Source organism: Cupressus sempervirens, chromosome 1 (genome assembly GCF_028749045.1).
Source record: "Cupressus sempervirens isolate cs-2001-9-10 chromosome 1, ASM2874904v1, whole genome shotgun sequence".
Taxonomy (NCBI): Eukaryota; Viridiplantae; Streptophyta; class Pinopsida; order Cupressales; family Cupressaceae; genus Cupressus; species Cupressus sempervirens.
In genome coordinates, this window is record NC_143118.1 from 39,160,310 (window position 1) to 39,175,863 (window position 15,554).

Consider the following 15,554-nt stretch of genomic DNA (forward strand, 5'->3'; position numbering starts at 1 on the left):
CATTGTTTTTCAAAGAACACATTTGGGTGATTTGAGTACCCTTTGGGTTTGTTTGTATTTCCATGCTTCAATAGATCTAAGATTTTAAGTTATGTTTTCATCTTTTGATTTCATTTTCTATTTAAGCATGTTAGTTTGGTAGTGGTGTTTAGAGATTCCTTGGTTACTAGGATTGTGGTTAAGTCTTCCATTGTGATCTTTGTATGTTGATTGTTCCATGCTTCCATACTATTTTTTTTTAAAAAAAATCTTGGCTTTTATTGAAATCTGGCTCCAAGGATCTCTGTGTGGGGCATTACATTAGTAGAGCTATGACTTGGGTCAAGTGACAGCTAGTGTACACTTGCCTTTAAAGAATTCAGAGCTTGGTTGGGTGCTTGCATGTAGCAATGGTATCCACAACCAACTCATTAGAAGCTTTCTCTAAGCTTGATTGCACTAAGGCATTGCTTAGAGAGTGAGGAAATGAAGCCATGACTGCTATTGCAATTTTCTCTACATCAGTTTCCTCAATGCTTTGTATCTCTGGAAGGCTTCCTCCAGTAGCTTCTTCTTCTTCCTCCTCATCATCCAAATTGACATCATCTAACACATCATCCTTTATTTCTACTTCTTCTTCCTCATCTTCATCATTCTTGTCATCCACATGTACCACAAAGTCACTAGGTTGGTGCAGCTTATAGATGTTTTTTCATTTGGTAGTAGTTGTCTTTACCACATATTCAATATCCTTAAGAAATATCACACACATGTTGAATTTGAGAGTGAACTTATTCTCATTCTTCTTCAAGGATTCCTTTACTTCCTTCTCACTAAGATTTGACATGAGTTGCCTCCAATTTTGTTCAAAGATGTCCTTGATAGTCTTTGTTGCACTTTCCCTTCTATTTTTAAGCACCTGCAAAATTTCATTAGGAATTTTTTGTGCAAGCTCATCCAATGAGTACTTCCATTTCCCAATTTTGACATAAGCATATCCTCAATCTTATTTTTCTCTTCTACATTCCTGGTCTCATACTTAATATATTTTAAATTTTCCATGTAAGATCCTTCTTCCATCATTTTCAATTTATCTTGAAGTGTAGGTGCATATCTTTTGAATATAATTTGTTCAGCTTCATCTTCACCTAGTTCTTTAACTTCTTCTTAGATTTGGTTGCCCTTCTTGTAAATATAGCAGGGAAGGATTTGGAAGGTTTGGTTATGATGACCTTCCCCCTCTTCTTGGAAGGTGCTTCCTTCTCAAATTTAGATTCTTCTACCTCATCCTCTTTATCATCATCTTCTACATCATCTCCTTTGCCTTTTGTTAGCATGAGAGTAGAACTTGCTTGTTTTGTGCTTTGCATTAACTTTTCTATTCTCTTCCTTCCTTTGTTTACTGCTTGAGGTAGCTTGATCTCAACCTCAATGATTACCTTTGCTTCATCATAAGTTCTAAAAATAGGTGGCTTTAGGATCCACAGGTTCATTTAGCAAAGCTTCTATAATATCCTTGGTGTCATCAATGTTAACCTCATAGTCTAGAGGCTTAACCCATGCCACTCTAGGTTTGAATGTATACTCTGTCATAGTCGACCATGAAATAAATATCTTGCTCACAGTCTTCCACAAGAATCTTGGGTATCTTAAACCTATTTTGCATCTTCTTTTTGAGTGTTTCAAAATAATTATCCATGATGCTATCAAAATTCTCACCCATTTCTACTATATACTCATTGATCTGATATAGAACTAGAACATCCTTCCTCCATACTACTAAACCTTTGGAAAGGAATTTTTTTTGAAGAAATAAGAATAAACATGTCAAAAGAGAACCAAATTTACATGGGTTATTCTTTGACACTCTGATGCTCTCCATGTTCTTATTGAATTGTTTCAATAGCAACTCGGCAAGGTCGAAGGACAGGTTATTCTTCACAACCTTGTATGCAAGATCAATAACTTCACATGATGCATTGTTCAACCCACTAGATATGTATATCTTGTGTGCAATTACATGTATGCTAAACTTCAGCTCCATTTGTGTCATGCCACTTAGCTTCATACCTCTTTCGTCCCACTTGACAAGAATTCTCTTAGCCAATTCAACCCAACCTAGGATTTTGGTCATCTTAGCTTTGTTTAGCATTGACAATCTAGTGATTTTGTGAATCATTTTCTTCATAATCTGAATTGGCTGATCTAACCACAATTTCCCATTGTGAACACAACTTAGGATAAGTCTAATCCATTTGACTTGAAAATCCCTTGGCATATGTGAAATATGTGTCAAAACTTTGGTTTCCAAATGTTGATGCTCGGGTTTCAATGTAACGTCCACATACAATTATTTGAATGCCTCATTCATTTCTAGGGCTCCAAGTTCCTAAATAGAATAGTGGTAAAATGACCAGATTTCATGCACAAGTAATACCTTGGAAAAATTTGAGACTGTGCACCAGTTAGGTCAAGCGCCTTTACAATTATTGGACTCAACTTGAATGTAGGTGCCTTGCAATTGACTCCACCGACTAACATTTTAGAACCTTTCTTTTCTTTGTTGCTTGAAGATGCCATGCTCAATAGGGTTTATGAAAACTTGAGAATTCTTCAACAAAAAAACTCAAATCACTTAGGGACTCTGAATTCACTCTTCACAAATAGCTCTAAAAATTCATGGTAAAATAATGCATTCAATTTCTTCCATTTAACGAATTTCCTCTTTTTAATTTCCATTAATGCTTCATACTTCATACTCACTCGGCGATAGGTTTCCCTCCACTCGGTTTAGTCTTCAATGCTCGAGAGACATCTATAACTCGGTAGAGTCACCAACACTCAGTAGGAACTACCAACTTAGTTCCTACAACCAAAAACAATATGCAACCTAACCTTGCTCGATAATGTCTTGTGAGCCAACCTAACTCAGTAAGGTCTTCTGCTTCTTATCATGGTCAGTGATCCCTATGCATCTTGAATGTTGATATGGATCTTTCTACTTGCTGGTTGGAACTAATATTAGATGACTTCTTTTGAATCACAGCTGCAGTGTTCTCCATAGGGAACTAAATTGAAAGGATTGAGCCACCCAGCTCATTGACTTGGGTGTTAATTACTTCATGATTTCATCTTGCATTCTCTAGAGATTTTGGTACCCATTGCTACCTCATTTGTTTTATGATATTGTCAGCTTTGAAATTCTTTTCATCTTCAATTCTACTTGTGTTCATATAGTTCTTGGCAAGATGTCCAAGTTCTGTACAAATAAAACATCTCTTTATAGTATCTCTTTTCCTCATGTGATGTTTCACATAGTTTGTTCCAATGTGACCAAATTCACCACAATAGTGACATCTACACCATGTGTTGTAATCCCATCCAAATATTTCTTTTACAATTTTTTCTATTAGGTTCCACTTCTTGGTTTTGCATTCTAAAGATTTGTGTCTTTGTTTCTTGCAATTATGACACTTTCCTTCAAACGTAGGTTTCTCTATGCATTCACTTTCTCTATGACCATGCTTGTTGCAATTGTACATAACACTTTCCATTGAATTTTTCTTTTCCATTAGGGTAAGTGCACCAAGTTATGGTGCCAAAAAGATGACTTTTTTTCTTATTTTCTAACTTCCTCTCCTCATAACGTGTACATAAATTCAACAAATTGAATATTTTTTCCACCCACCTCATCAATATGCCTCCTCATCATTGAAGTTCGAGATCATGATCACCTTGTATGTTGTTTGACCTTCTTTTTGCATTGTTTTATATGTTTTTTCTATTGTTTTGTAGGTTTTTTAAAATTTTCTTTAAATTTCTTTATTTATTTAGATTGCAATTTATTTATTATCAAAAAATGTGAATAATGAACTAGAAAATCTCAAACAAGATCAAAACCAAAACCCTCAACAAGATCCAAACCAAAACCCTCAACAAGATGAGAATCAAAACCCTCCACAACAAGAACAAGAAATTTTGCAACCTACACCAATTGGAAGACCTCCTCCTGGCACACAAGAAAACATAATAGATGAAATAGAAAGAGGCAAAAATAAATTAGAAGCACTCATTGGTAGGTTGAAAGCTTGTGGACAAACCAATCCAATGAGAGCTCAATTGGTATCCTCCCTCGAGTCCATTATGACCCACGTAGCTTCTGTTAGTGGTCAGTTAGATATTTGGTAGGTTAAGAGGGATGAAAAAAAAGATATTATGCAAAAAAATGATCAAATCAAGATATTAAAAGAAAAATATAGGAACACTAGTAAATTTATACCTAAATTTTGACGAGAAAAGGTCAAAATTGCAACTAGAGTTGGTTGAATAGATGACTAAACCCGTCATTGATCTATTTTAGTTGATTTTTCATCATAGTAATTATGCATCAAAATTTTGACTAAAAAAAGGTTGACTTATCAATGTGACTTTCATCGATTGCCTTAGTCCATCCTAAATTCTTATTTCCTCATTTGCATCCATTGTTGGTCAAAATTTTGATGTACACCCTTGACTTTTTTGACAGTAAAGCCAAATCTTTGATGGCAAAAATGACCAGTCGTCATCGAAATTGCGACCAAGATCCCTTCAACTATCATTGAAATTGCAACCAAGACCCCTTAATTTTCTACGGTGGTACCATACTGGCGACGACAAAGAGAAGACATTTTGGTCAAAATTGAGACCAATGCTTGGTAGAAATTTAGATGAGCTGTGCCAATTATTGGAAAAGTTTTGCTCTCATAGGAGCCTTCTAAACTGCACAAAATTGGATTCTAAAGCATAATTGCTTGGTGTGAGATTTAGGATATCGTGCACATTTCTACCTCCACACCATTGTTTCGTTCATATCACATGATTTATTTCATACAAAACAATGGGAAGGAGGAAGAAATGTGCATGATATCCTGTGTTTCCACCGAGCAATTGTGCTTTAGAATCAATTTTTGTGTAGTTTAAAAGGCTCCTATGAGAGAAAAGGCTTTGCAATAATTGACACAGCCTGTCAAAATTTTTGTTCTTGAGACACTATTGCTTGTGAAGACTGTAGGGAAAAATAAAATTAGGAAAGAATTATTTATCAAGAATGAAAGCCAATAACACTAACTAATCTCTATTTTTCAAACAGATAAACGTGACAAAAAAACTTACAGTTCCAATCACATCATCATAAGAGCGCATATATAACTATAACCCCTTATATGGCTGCTTGTTGATCAATTCCTTGGCAAAAGCATCTAGGACATAATATTAAAATGCAATCAATATCACTAAGCCTATTTCTAGCAATTGAATTGTACTATGCCTTAAAATTGACACCTCACTAGTTGTAGTTCATTTGCATCCATAATGGCTTCACAAAAGTTGAAAGCTTACCATTTGTCAAGAACACAAAAGGCACTTGTAGTTCAGCTGCATCAGTAAAAGTAAAGTTATTTGAATGTTCAAAAAATGTGAAACTTCTCAATTAATAGCTAAAAAAAGACATAATTCCTTAGTATACATCATCTTTGATGAAATGTTCATAAGTGAATAATTTTCTCTAAAAGCTCAAACTTATGCACAAAGAAGTACCATGCTCTTGAAGATATATATACAAGTTACAAGACTAATATATCGAAAGGAGAATGCTGAGGGCAAGAGACTATCATCAATATCGATTGTGGAGTTGCAGATAGGTAAGTGATAAACGTAAAAAGGTAGTACAAGGTACCATTTTCCATGTTCTAATATGATGAACTACCTTGGAGCTGGTTCTAAACCTTGATTGCTTAATGTTGGATTTGATCCAATGGTACCATTATCTAGAGGAGGTCCCACACCCCACTTTCTTGCTGATTCTGAAGGCTCAATGACATAAACTCCTCCGTTAATCATTCCAAGAGCGAACTAATTTGAGTCAGATGGATGTGATGCAATTACTAGAGGATAGACACTACATGAATAATCAAGGGATACATTTTGAGTTAAATCATAAAATATGAGAAGGTTGTTGCATGAATCTACCACACTTGAAATGGGAGTAGATAGAGAATCATGAGATGTCCACTGCAGTACAAGAAAATGTGATATCAGTTTATATTCATATAGAGAAGGTAGCTTATATCATTATCACTTACTAAATTTGAATTCTAAATTGCTAACAATGACTTACATAATGCAAACATTCAAACTTAGAAGCATCATAAATAGCAGGTTGGCTCTTGTGAACAACTAACAAGTGAACTTGATCATTATGGAACTGTACTCTTGTATCCCCAACCGGTGGTGATGATCTTCTTTTTAAAACTTTTAAAATTTTTGGCTTTCACTTCTCCCATCTATCAATGCTCTAGAAACAGAGGTGCCAAAACATTGGCCAAACATTTAGTAATTTGAATCTATAAACATGTGAATGTACAAAATGAGATGGCAACGGATATAAAAAATGAAGACAAACCTGGGCATTGGCCCCAGAAGATACCAATACATTCAAAGTGTCTAAAAATTCCAAGCCTGTAATTTTCTTTTGGTGGCCTTTAAGCTTCATTTTTACCTAGTTAGTTTAAACAAGTTTTGAAAAGACACAAGTTAGAATGTCATCATATTGAACGACCCCAAATACTCTTCCTATTAAATAAACACCAAAACAAAATGAATAGAATGAGGACAATTCACTTTGATCATGTATAACATTTTTGCATCGACTTTGAAATTCATATTTTAGAATCTATAACCTAGACAGTGAATTAGTGAAAAAGAGAACTGTCATGATGTATCATTTAGTATAGTGAGCTTGAAAAGAAACAAAAAGTCATGCTAGATCATAAATATAATTTCAGAGATACCTACAATCAAGTCTACAGGCTTTCCAATTTAAGATACAAATTAAGACTTTTTCATATGAGTGTGGTTAGGTTATAATGGATTCGACAAGATAATGAACTAGAAAAGAGAAAAGTTATAATGATAGATAAAGCTATGATTTCTAATTTTGAGTTTACAAAAATACACAATCAACTCAAAAAATGAAAATTTAGAGTGAATAATTTTTTTTTTATAAGTAGTTTACTTACTGTACACTATTTTTCTCAGAATTTAATGAATTTCAAAGATTTTGATATGACTTCATAAATCTCTTTTGCATCAATATTTATGAGTTATTAACAAGACATTATGGCAATAGTGCATACTCCATTATCTATCATGATCAAGATAGGAAGTTAGAGAACATGAAAGTTGTGATGGTAGATCATAGAACATGATCTAAAATATTGATAAGAAAAAATGATAAAAATAATTGAATCTGAAAACAAATTAGGTAGTCTTACTATCTTGGTCTATAATAAAGATTTTCAAGGAGTTCAAACACCCATCAATATAATGAATTAAAATAATAATAATAATCCTAATGGTGGATTGCAAGAACATGGATCATACTCTATAATGCATTATTGAAACAATGATCTAGAAAAGACAAGGTGATAATGAATCATAGAAAACGTCAACGCAGATAAAATATATGCAAACAATTTCAAGAGCATTCAAATTTGAAATAAATTTGGTAGTCATACTCTATAGATCTACATTAAAGACCTTAAATATTTGAATTATTATCTATATTGAAGATACTAAGCTAGATAAGAAAAGTTTGATACATAGATCACAAAATTTTGATAGCATACTATGTGATGCATCAAAATAATAAATCACAAAGGAAGAAAGTTGTACTGATAGATTGCAAGAATGAAATCTAGAAACCTCCCAAAAATAAATCAATAATGTACAACTTCATTCATCCAAAATTTGAATCAAATCACTATTCTGCAAAGGTGCAAAATGGCTAGTTGTGAAATAGAGAAACTATTCTACTAGCTTTGCCAAACTAGTTTTTTCAACTTATTTTCAAGTTCTTCCAAACAACTCTCCAAAAATATTATGGTTTTAGATACCCTTTAAAAATTTATACAACATATATCAAATTTGACAACATTTATTTTGAACCAATACCTCAGACCAAACCCTGCTACCCCTTTCAAGAGTTCCAATTAGGCTACTTTTACAGAGAAAGTGCCCTTTCATCTTGCAACCAAGTTCTTAAATTTTGCACAATGTCTCAATTTATTTCCAAACCACATATTCTTGCACTGGTTTACTTAGCCATACTCATTTTATGCATTAACTCCCAAACCCTCACTATTAAGCCTCAAACTAGGGCATCATCAAACTAAGCCTCCACTTACATTCAAACCCACCTAAAGGACCCCTCACCATGTCCTTAACATAAAAAAAATCTATCATAAAACAATACCTTTGTGTGGACAACTTGACCAATCCAATAGTTGCTCACACATTCCATTTACCTTTCTTGAAGATTTCAAGGGAAAATATATTCATAATAGTACTAGCGATGACCACAAAGTTCTAAAAGGTGGTTGGCTACCTCAGTGTTTGTAAATCCCAATCATATATGCATATGTTTAATTCACTCATCCATTCAATATATATTAAACACTATACATTCCACATGGACATGATGGTTCACCATGCTCAATTTTAGATTTGATGTCCTATCTGTAACTTAAATGGGTAGATTAGAGGATGTTACTCTAATATTTCTCCATAATTTAAAATCTAAATGCTCAGTTATGAAAGGGGTCATTGTCTCTTATAACTAATTCGTTAACACCTACTTTCAATCATTCAACTCATAGCACCTCTTTATTGCCCGAGTGTCTTTAGATTCTCTCCCTTTCAACCATGTTACTAGGTCTTCTATTCTCTTTCTTGGTAGAATGTTTTCAACACCTATTTCCTTCTACTAGTTATGGTTTCACATAAAAAAACCACTTCAATTTGTAATATACACTAATCTGAGTCTCTAAGGCCCAACTCTAAAATGTTGCTCAAACATTCTTGTTAAATAACAAGAGTGATGGGAGTTGAGATCACCATCTACTGTAACAAGGCAATTACTTGAATCTCCTATCTAGAACAATCTTGTGATGACTTCAAACCAATTTATTCAAAGCCTTGTTGGAAGAAATTTCATAATACAACTTGTAGACTACCATTCATTTGCAACTTATAAGAAACAACAATTTGAATAGTTGGAAAAGATACATGTTCCAATTGATTAAGGTAACGCCTCTAAAACCAATTAGAAATTTGTTGTGCTATATACAACACCCTTGCAACATTTTGTGTGTCATTCCAACAATGCTATCACTAATCTGCATCACATGAATAATTTTTATGGCCAATTAAGCTGCTCAATGATCATTCGCAAAGGACACAATCATTTCCATTCTAGGTACATACATTATGAAATTATAAGTGATTCTTGGAAGTGCTCTATTTGAAATGACAATAGTTTACTTCATATGCATCTTTGCAAATTTAGGTTACAAATAATTTGGCTGAATTTTTATTCTCTAGCGTTACACCACCTTATTCTAATCATTTACATTGCCTTCCAACTACTACTCCTAGAATTTATCATAGAATTCACTGCACTTCATCTACCAATAGAAGTGGTCCTTTATTGAAACATTCAACCCAAAACTAAAGTTAGGTTGAAAATTAATCCAAGATATCAACACAAAGTCATAGAGCATCTTTCACTTCAATCAATATTTCACCAACTCAATGCAATTTACATAAAAAGCAAACATAATAGAAAACATAATCATTTCTTTAATCAAAGTGACCTAAGGTTTATTGAGAAAAATGTGTCTTAACCTTGCAACTTTTCTAGATAATTCTAATAATGTATCATTACATATTGGTCACTAATTGAGATTTAAGGGCAGCTCTTTGAAGAACTATAAAAAAATGGTGATTTATTGCACAAAATCCTAGGTTAAAGCTAGTAACAACATCTATGGACTATCTTCAATATAATTTTGAAAAAGTACATTTTTACCTGACAAAAGAAAAATTTTATTCCAAGGCACTATTGAGATCTCCCCTTCTGCAGTGAGGGGTTTGTAACAACTTGTGCTCTAAATTTTGGCTTAAGGTAATTTTTGAGTAGCTCTGCATACATTTCATAATGGGCTATCATTCAAAATCCCCATTTATCCTTCACTTGTTTGCAAAGGTTAAGATCCATGTCTGGAATAAGCAATCCATCTTCATAGTGGGAATTACATGGAGTACAAGAAGCATATGGTGTTGAAAACACATCTAAAATTTCTCCATTCAAGGACTCTTACAACTAATGAGAGACTATATCAAAATAGGAAAAGTTGAGTGAATTATTTCATTGATCTAACCTGTTGGATTCCAAGACAAGAGAGAATTAAAAGTAACTATAACAAGCCAACCACCAAACCAAGTACCAAAAGACACCAAGCTGCTAGTGTTGCCCTTCATATTTATAGGAAATATCTATATCAAACCAAACATAGATAAATCTACATATTATGAAATTCATATAAATTAATAATCAATATAAATAAACCATTTATTATTGATATAATTTCTTTTAATGCTTGGAAGGTTGGGTTCAGTTTTGACTAATGTCACCTAAAGACTAAAGTTCAATTACAAGAATTTCATTCCTGAATTGTCTTTTTAGTCTATAGTAGTGGTGTAAAAATTTTGGAGAACACTTGCAAGCTCCAAAGCTAATTGGTTTATGGAATTTCTTTATCTATTTAGTAGTTAAGGATTTGTTTTAAATTAATGTGGCCTAGGGATTAAGTTATAACCCATGTTTCAAAGCTCAGCTATTGATAGAGATATTCTATAGTGGCAGGGTACATGCATCTATAGCGAGGGGCATGCATTCCTAATGATCCAAGGATTACACCAGGGTGTTTAGAATGATTGAAGTGGGATATAAACATTAAATGCCTTAGAGAATGAAGAGTCTAAATGAAAGAATGATTTAGAAGAAAAGCTCTCTAGATATTTTCAAGGTGGGTGAGGATGAGGGTGTATAGAGGAACTAATCCATAAGACATGGGGTCTTCTCATTAAAGAAAAGTCTCTTTATATTGATCATGAGGTCCATTCTTCTCAAGAATAATTTCTAGCCTCTAGTAATCAAAAGAGTTGGGTACTAAAATCAGAAGAAATGATAAGGTAGGAAGTTTGGATTCATTAGTGTTTATTGATAGATTGAATTCATCTAGATTAACTTTTCTAATGAGAACTAACCTCAGACATTATAACCCATGGAATTCTACCAACCCCTAATGAAAATGTTGCAATATAGGCATGTACAACATAAATACAAGAAGACGTTATAAACAATTTTTTTTTATCAAAAATGGATACTGAATTATTGAGATCTAAATAAAATATTGCCTAGGTAATGATGTAATACTCACCAATAGACCAAACAGAGCTAGCCTACTCCCAATCAACAATAAAATAGATAGTGTAGAGTGTTACTGTAGAACAAGGTAGAAGAAAATAATTCGAAATAAACATCATAATTTTGATGTTCTATCTAATTGTCATTTTCTGTAATTTATGTACTTGGTAATTATGTTGAAAAATCAACTGCCAACTTGTGGACTAAAGTAACATTAGAATTAAATTATCAAATAGAAAATATATGCTTGTCAACAATAGTTTCATTAATGCATCCAAGTATCAACTTAAGATTGCATCCATACATAAAACCACCATTGCAAAATCAAGTATCGCAATATCAGATTAGAGGAAAAATCTCAAAAGTTCACCAAAAGCTAGATAACTCCCTAGTCAAGAATACTAGGGTTAGGGAACCTATATGGATCATGGTTCTATCTCCCTTTTAACAACAATTGGTTCAAGGATTTTAAGGCATGCTCAGACATGTGTATCCAAGTGGAGTTGATGCCTAGTACCTACACACACCTACATCACTAGACAACAAAATGCAACACACACACACACACACAATATATATATATATATATATATATATATATATATATATATATAGACATGCAAGGAAGGAGGAGTGTGATATCATGTATATCTCCTGAAGAAGTGACTATGACTGTCACCCCTCATCCAAAAGTCACACCAAATAAAATAAGCATACATATATGTACATAAGCATAATCTTTTAGTTGGGTTGGCTTAACACCAAATCATACTTATTCATAAGCAATGTGTTCAAGTGTGATATTGAATTAGAACTCTAAGAAACATATAAAGCATGATCCAAGGTATTGAAAACATGATATTGAATAAATATGAATCAAGGTATACTTTTAACGATGCATTTAAACAACATATTATGATCAATGTATGATGCAAAATAAGTTCTAAGCATCATAAGAAATCCCAACTAGTACATTAAGGATAGAGATACTTCTAACTATTAATAATTCAGTTGATGCATTAATTAAATCAAGACCCTATAGAACCTTTTAGGAATTTTTAAAGTAGATAGATGTCATATAGATTAAAATTCTTAAAACTAAACATATAATTAAATAAACCCTTACAATTCCTTCATTAATTTAGTCTCATGTGTTATTTGTTAAGATAAATCTTATATTCCAAAATGTCCCAAATCACCTATACTAATAGAGGGATATTAAAGGTCATTCTACCTTTCCACACATTCTAGTTGACATTGGCATCTCCAATCCTCTCCTTTGGGAGCAAGTTATCATGGTAGGGGATAGGTCATGGGCTCAACTGCTAGATTATGAGGACCTCCCCTTTTGGAGTCATCAATGCTTCTCCATAGGATATTTGGTTATAGATTATCTTTTTGCATGTCAAAGAGGTGTTGTCACTTTTTGGAGGGACATAAATGATAATTATTTGACTATTTGTGCATCTAACTCTTCCTCTAATGACTCTCCATAGGGTAATGATGACTCCTCCCAATGTTATGGTTCTATTGAACTAGCCTTTTGTGGCCTAATGGATTTGACCCCACCTCTTATTGTTGATATGGTCCACTCTGGCCATGTGCAACCTTCTCTGAATGTTGTTGCTCCTGATTCACATCAAGGCTTGACTATTGAGATAAAACATTGTCAATATCTAGAAATTATTGTTGTTGATTCTCTCTCAAAATAGGCTCTTCCAAATTCCTCTTGTAGTTAGGACCCTACTAAACTTAAGGCTTGAAATTGTCCAAAGGTGGAAAAAATCAGTATGTAGACTCTCACTCACCTCCCCAAATGGTGGGTGAGTTGTCTACCTATTATTGATGTGGACTAGAAATTGTGTACTAGTTTGCTTCTAATGATATTTCTTGAATTTGTTGTACATGTTGGAATATTTAGGAAATGAAATATGTTGAGGCAGGGGGTAAATTTCTATCCAATCAAAATGTAGAGAGTCAATCATATAGGTGGGGTTGTTAATGCATTCCCCAACAACAACCCACTTAGCACAATCATCATTTTCATCAATGCATTCATCAGAAGTGCCCATTTTAATGAAGTCATATGCCTTCACATGTATTCATTTTGTAGTAGACCACTTCTCTCCTTCTATAATAGTATAGCTTCCATGCAGACTGTTTTAATCAGTTGTCCCATTTGGCAGAAGATTGAAGAACAAAATAGCATCACCTTTTCTTGGCTTCACTATATTAAAAAAACAACATGAATTTTATTTTTCACTTGTACTACAATCATCCCACAGATCATTTTAGTTTTGACTATGAATTATAAAATAAATTATATTGATAAAAATAAAGAATATAAGCTTCACTTCATCTTTCACCCTTAAGATTATTAAATGTAAACACGAATGCTTAGTCTGTGTTAATTTGGAGAACAAAAAAAATTCCAAAGTATTCATACCTGAATATCCACCTTTGGCACATTCTGACCAAGAACTATCTTTTAATTAGCCATCACTTTCCTGACTACCCAACAAAGATAATTGAATAATATTTGTAAGAGCTCACTTACATTTTATTATATGGATTAACCACATAAAGTGGGTGTTTGATGCAAAGAAACTAACCTCTGAATAGGGAAAAATAGTCTCACCCCCCTTGATCACATTTGATAAATACATGAGCACTATGGTAGCTCTATGACCACCCACCTCTTTGTTAAACTTATCATGGAAAAAATCAACATGAGGTTCATATTTCTAGCCATTTTCATAATGTAAAATCTATATTGCCTTGCCATTCTCTAAAAACACCCATAAAAGAAATATTAATGAAAGAAACTTACAAACAAAATCTTTTATAGTATTGGAAAAATTAGGGCTTACATTTTAATGAGGTCATTTCATGATTGAAATCTTGGTTGAATAAAGTGGGAAGGGACTGGCCTGAACTAGTAAAATTACATTCAATGAAACTAGTTAATGAATTTCTTTTTACATAAGAAGTTGTACAAGAATTTACAATGTTATAAAAATGGAACAACATTTTGTAATCATCATCAGAATGATAAAAGTTCTTTAAAAAAATCTTTACCAATACATCATGAATTAGACTTAGGTTACTACCATTTTTCAACATGTTATTACCTTTTGGAAGAAAGGTCTAGGCTGCTATTCTATCTTCAATACTTGCAACAATGTCATCCTAATAAAAATGTACAAGAAATGCCAATAAACAGCCTTTGTAGAGGAGTAAATGTAAGCCAAGAAAGATCTACTTATTACATGATCTTAATCAATATAATCTATAATATGGATGTTTGGTAAAGCCCAAGTGCTTGCTTAAAATTTCATCCAACTAATTAATAATGAATAGTCTCATATTTTTCTACATTTTAAAATCAGGCTTTGATTGATGGATGAGCCCAACATACATAAGATTTATTTAAGAATATTCCTGAGCTTGTTTGAATCTCACTCATAATACTCTTCCCTAATTCATTATCTACCACCATTGATTTCTCTAACTTGTCTCTTGCTCAAAGTTAACATTCCTGACTGTAAGGAGATATTTAATACACAGACAATACTATATTTACAAAGGTTTCTTACAGTAGAACTTAGTATAATTTACTTGCCAATTCAATTAGATGGGCACATTCTTCATCCCCGAGGAAATTCATGTACAGAAAAGTCCTGTCTCAAACAAAAAGAAATTATAACACCCAAATATCATGCACACAACGAATTAATATTTAAATTAATTAAAAGATACATTTTCTAAAAAATATGATGCACATTTAGAACCATTTTATGTATTCAATTCAATCTCAAACCTGGGTCTCGAAGACAGGTGAGTTACATGAGTTGGATTGAAGGTATTAGATTCATCAATGGGATATTTGAATGCATCACTTTGAGCTCTTACTGACATTTATTCCTAACAAAGAATATCAAACTCGGGAAATTATAAATAAGTTTGTATACATTTGAAGCTAAATTGCTCATGTAGTAGATACATCATAAATCTAGTTGTCAAACAAAGAATAGAATTCAAGAAAAGCCTAAAAAGTAGATGCCGATCTAAACTCTAACAAATTTAAAAACTAATATAAATTGTTGAGTATATTTCTTACAATGATAGAAGGAGCATAGTTTCTATGAAACAAATCAAGTATTTTGGTCTTGGGCAGATTTTCCAACTCCTCTATATATTCCTGTATAATATATTCAATAGATTGATAACCTAATATCAGTAGCAATCAACTATTTTTTTTTAACGTCTT

General features: G+C 32.8%; 1 pseudogene; it reads right to left on the bottom strand.

The window, feature by feature from the left end:
* Positions 1–358: 358 nt before the first annotated feature.
* On the bottom strand, positions 359–15,202 carry LOC149576068 (putative prolyl 4-hydroxylase 6; annotated as a pseudogene).
* Positions 15,203–15,554: the final 352 nt, after the last annotated feature.